General features: G+C 41.3%; 1 non-coding gene across 1 annotated transcript; it reads left to right on the top strand.

The window, feature by feature from the left end:
• Positions 1-342: 342 nt before the first annotated feature.
• Positions 343-449, top strand: LOC111817376. Its single transcript, XR_002821596.1, has one exon. It is a non-coding gene; the product is annotated as a U6 spliceosomal RNA (small nuclear RNA).
• The last annotated feature ends 5,015 nt before the right edge of the window (positions 450-5,464 follow it).

The raw sequence follows: 5,464 nt of genomic DNA, 5'->3' as shown, positions 1-5,464 counted from the left end.
CTTTCTTTCTTTCTTTCTTCTTTCTTTCTTTCTTTTTTGTCATACCAGGGATTGAACTCAGGCCCTTGTGCTTGCCAGAGAAGCACTATTCTACTGAGCCATCTGCCCGGCCCCATTAATCATTATTCTTCATACACACTTACTTATTGAAGGTGAATATTCAAGCATGTTTCTGGAAACTTATAAATAGATTAAACATTTTTGTGGATATCTGTTGGCAACATTATAGAGAACTTCATACTATGTGACCCAGTAATTGTGTGATTAGTAGTACATTAAAGAAGCAGTCACAAAAATTATTACCAGTGGCCATAAAATTAAATATCAAAAATGGTATACACTGTGCTCACTTTGGCAGCACATATACTAGAATTAGAATGATACAGAGAAGATTAGCACAGCCCCTGCACAAGGGTGAAAAGTGGCATACAGCAAAATAACAGATGAATGACCTAAGTAGATACTTCACAGAAGAAGTACAAAATAGCCAATAGGTCATGTGCGTGCATGTGCTCCCAAAGAGAAATATAAACTTCAGGTACTGCAAACAGCTACTCACAAAATTACATTAAACTTACACAAAGAAATCAAATGATAGTATGAAGGGTCCTCTATGTGTGTCGACTGATCAACGGGTAAAGACAACGGGGTATTTGCACTCCATGGAGCGCTTCTTGGCCGTAAAGATGGGCCAGTCATTTGTAGGTAAATGGATGCACCTTGAGTCCATAATGTTAGCTGAACTGAGCAGGACACACAAGCTATCTTCTATGAGAAACCAGACGTGTAAATGAAGAGCAAATACGAAGTAGATACTAGGAAGTAAGAAGAGATCTTTCACAAAGGGTGATGAGACCAAGGGAAGATAGCAGGTGAAAGGAGGGGAGAGAAAGAAACGAAACGAGAATTAAGATGTGTTGTGTCCTTGCAGCGCTTCTCCCAAGGAGTGCAGACATCCGGGACTGCAGACATGGCCTAATACAAAATGCTGTTTTAGGTGACGAGGTTGTTATGGAAATATAATAAGAAAATAATGGAAGCCAAAGTGGCCCTTTGTGACTGAGCCCCTAGGGCTGTCCTACAATTGCTCCCTAGCAATACAATGTGAACTTGTGCATGATGAGAACTGACGCATACAGCTTCCCTTCTTATCCAGTCAAAACTTCTTGCATGATTCCCCCCTCCCCCACACACATACACACACTTTTTTTCTTCCTACATCTATTGGTGTTGAGCCTAGGACTTCTGTAGAAAGCACGCCTGAAAGCAAGCCTAGCCTCCACTGGCCTTGAGACTCTCCAGTCATTACAAAGGACAGGATTTCCCTCCCCGTAAGGTCCTACACACAAACACACATGCCTATGCAGGTTGATGCACACTGTGCAATTACTGTGACCAGGCGTGAAGCTTCTATTCTTTATGTGATTCAGGTTTTGAAATTTATCCATCATAGAATCCAAGATTTCTTGAACCACCACAACTAAAAAACAACATGAGGAAATATCTAAGATGCAATGTAAAGATTAAAAAAAAAACTCAAGTAGTTAAGGCTGAAAAAGCCATAATTTTAAACTTTCATAAATAAAAATGAGGTCTGTGTGGAATGAAGATATTTTCTGACACACTTGTATCATATTCAGCATTAAAATAAATCCAGTGATTCCCACCATTACTCATACTGGCAGCACCAAAACACTTCCATGTATAGAATCTCTGCTTTGCAAGAAGCACTGTCCAAGGAAGAGCATCTCACTTAAATCCATGATTAGCCTAGATAGTCAATGCAGAAAATCAACTGTCATTCATTAATTTGCTCAGTGCATACAATGCAAGACTACTTGGCTCAGTCAAGCTCCAATTCCAGCAGTTCTAAGCACAGAAGAGAAAGATAAAAAAATAAAAAGGCCAGACCAATTTGTACGCTGAAGGTTGTGTGAGACTCTTATTTTCCCACCACAATAAACTGAGCTACACTGAAAAAAACTACATGATCATGAAAGGACTGCTCTACTTGTTGCAGATATTAGAAATAATGATGTCACTTTATTCTCTAGGGATTGGAGTCTCCCTCAACTTGGAGCTAGAGTCATTATTTGTATTACGAGATATAGGCAGCAAGTGACAGATTTCCATTCACACCCACTCCATACAACAGAAATGCAAAGCCTTCAGATGGTTCACTTTCTATCAGTGTAAACCTCAAGTGTATATTCATCTAAACAGGAGTTGACCATAGGAGTGTCTTCCACAATCTTCCTTGGTTTTCCTGTATAATTAAAACAACAAGAAAACAAGCAATGACAAATCTTCCAAATGACTATTTCTGATAGTTGCTAAGATCGACTAGGTGTTTAGAGACAGAGTTTGGACCCAAGGTCAGCAAATCTGATCTGTTAGTTTATTTCCAAAGCCCTTGGCTTTTCTCTCTTGCAGGAGCTAGCCAGGTACATACACCAATATACATATACAAAATGGCAGAGAAGTAGTGTTTTGGGGTACAGGACTGAAAACACCATAGAGACCACAGTCATTTCTGTATTGCTGTGCCTCAGACTAAAGGATGGAGTGGGCCATCCCTGGAAACACTCTAGCTCAATATTAACTAAAGGCCAGGGAGCTCTCTAGTGTGTCGGTTTCTCCCAAGCTGGGAAACATCACACCCTAAGTGCTCTCCTCTGATAGGAACAGGGGTGACACGGAGAAGGGAACAGCAAATCCTCAGTGGTCCCAGTTCAAATCCTCACCACGAAGTCACAGAACACAAAGGAGATAAAATATATTATGAACTTCAAATGCCTTAAAGGAGGAGGATTTGTTAAATGGACCTAGAAATCGAGTCTGATGTAGAAAACCCAGAATTGTCCATTAAGCCATTCTTGGGGATGGTCCTGTCTCTCTGACTCTGAACGTTCACAATCCCACCTGTAGCAAAGCAAGGCAACAGCTGGTAGAGATGCCTACACCATCTCTTTTCCCTTCTAGCCCACTTCTTGTCTGAGTATCTCCTTGGAAGACGCGAAAGCAGTTCTAAGTCATGCTTTGTTATCCATTTTCTTTTTAATTCAGGCTTTCATCATGGAACACCTTCTAAGTGCCACTCACAAGGACCCGTGATGGGGAAAAACCACCATACTATTTGTAATATACCTTCTGCAAGGACAGAGATGATGGCCATTTTTCTCATTACATTCTGTGTGCCTGGTCCCATGCCTACCCGTAGGATGCATTCATTCATTAGCGCTGTGAAAGGAATGAGCAAACACTTCAAACACCAGAGGAAAAAAGAAAAACCCGCTACGGACATATTACTAGATTTGCTTATCCCAAGAGTCTCAAGTGGCATGCATGGCCACCCCAGCCTCACAGAGGAGGAAAAGGCTGCACTTGCACGGCCAGTACCATCACAGAATTGTTTGCCTGGAGGGTAAAAGGTAGCTGTGTGTGGAGTGGGGTGAGAGCAGAGCGGAAGGAAAATATGTTGACTCATATCCTCCAGTAAATGTGTTTATTCCAACGGTGGCGCTGCTGCCAAATGTGTTGCAGAGCCAGCAAGACTTGGCTCTGGAAAACTCACCTGAAAGTCACAGGCTTTATGTCCTACTTCCAGCCCTTTCAGCCACCAGGCACGAAGTATTGGACAAAGTTAAAGATTAATTCCACATTTGCTGTGACTAAAGTGTCACTTCTTCCAGATAGGAAGGTAAAGGCATTTGTAGGCTGTCTCCCTTGCATAGCCACTGACATCTTTCCACTGCCACCAGGATGGCACTTTAATGCAAAAATAATCAAACTCAAACACTGGCTATCCCATTAACCAACCCAATCTTGCTAAGACAAAGTAATTATGACTTTGATATAAAGACAGTCTTACTTAGACCATCACTCATCACCTAGGGGCCCCTCTTTTGCTTAGCCCAGACCCTGAATGCCAGAAATCCCTTACAGTTCTGTTTAAGGTTACCTGGAGTGAAAACTTCAGAAAATTATAGGAAAGATTGAATAACTAAAAAGAATAAGATGCTAGTTTATGTACTGCACAAGCCAGGCTCAGTCAATAGATTCTTGGCTCTTTTGTCTAGGGCATAAATATCTAACAATAAAGTAAGTGAGGAGGTAAACTCTGTAATCTATATCTAAGTTACCTTGAAACCTCTGAGAAGCCACCTGGAACCAAAGACAGCACTCTAAAATGACTCTTTGATCTTGGCCAAATGGAGCACGGCTGGATCAGGGCCAACAACACAACCCTGATGGGTTTGTTCCCAATGAAGAGAAGGAAACAGGCTCCACACGCTCTGGAGCCTTTGAAGGAGGTCTTTCCTGCAGAAGCACAAGGGAGGCTGATTTTCTTGACACTGTTCTACATAAGCTGTCCCCGTTATTGAACTCGTGTCTCCTAAACACTCTTCCACCTCAACCTTATCCATCACTCCACTCTTGACCTGTTGCCATATCTCCCTTTTGCTGGTGCCCTGAATTCATTACCAAATCTTGTCCATTTTCTCTGGCATTGCAGATGCTGTTTCCTATGGTCATCCCTCCCTATCACACTCTTCTTGGTTCATCAGTGGAAATCTCGAAGCCAATCCTTTAGCATCCTTCAAGACAGACACCAAGCATCCTATAGCAATCATTCCTTATCTTCCTCCTGCTGCCGCTCCCACCTCCAGAGTTTATCATGTGCCCTTCCTTGCTCTCCTCACTTTTTATACCCAATCCCTTCAATCCATACCACATTCTATTGCAAGTACTAACGTTTTCAAAGTTGATCTCTCAGTTGATGATGAGGCCTTAGAGGGAATGTCAGTGTCTCACTCACTCTTGTTGGTCCCTGAGTGACTGAAAAGCTTATGGTACAGTCAGTCAATATTCAATGATTAAGTGGACAAAAGAAACTATTTCACTTGAGGTCAACAGTAACTGGATCACTGAGAGGATACAAGGTGTATACAAAATAGGTGAACACAAACATATTCCCCCAAACAAACATGGAGTCTGTTGGAAATCAGTGATGCAAGATGCAGGAAGGTTAAACCCCTACAAAACTGGGGTCATACTTCAGGCTTCTGGTTCAGGTCATAATGTGTATCTATGAGTTGCCTTACAATTCATCTTTATGACATGGATACAGACATTTATTTCTTTTAGCTTTCATCTAATGCTGAGCATATTATTTTACTCTTGAGCTACAAGATGAAAGACATTTACTTAACATGAAAATACCAAATCTCAAAGATCAGAGTAAATCAGGGCTCCTAGAGATAAGAAACTCATTCATTGCAAATGTTGCACTATTGCCTAGTTGATCTGCTTAGACCAGAATTGTTTCAAGGAGTCTTGTGATCAAAAATAAATGTTGGCAAGCGAAGAAGACAAAGAGGTGCATTTCTAAGTCATCGCTTATTGCAATGAAATTATGTTTCTTATTAAAGTCCCAAACAAACTCAATTATACCGCTTCTCGT

The sequence above is a fragment of the Octodon degus genome, unplaced genomic scaffold (assembly GCF_000260255.1).
Source record: "Octodon degus isolate 3935 unplaced genomic scaffold, OctDeg1.0 scaffold00056, whole genome shotgun sequence".
Lineage (NCBI taxonomy): Eukaryota > Metazoa > Chordata > Mammalia > Rodentia > Octodontidae > Octodon > Octodon degus.
Note: the sequence above shows the minus strand (reverse complement) of the source record. Positions and strands in the feature narration are given on the sequence as shown.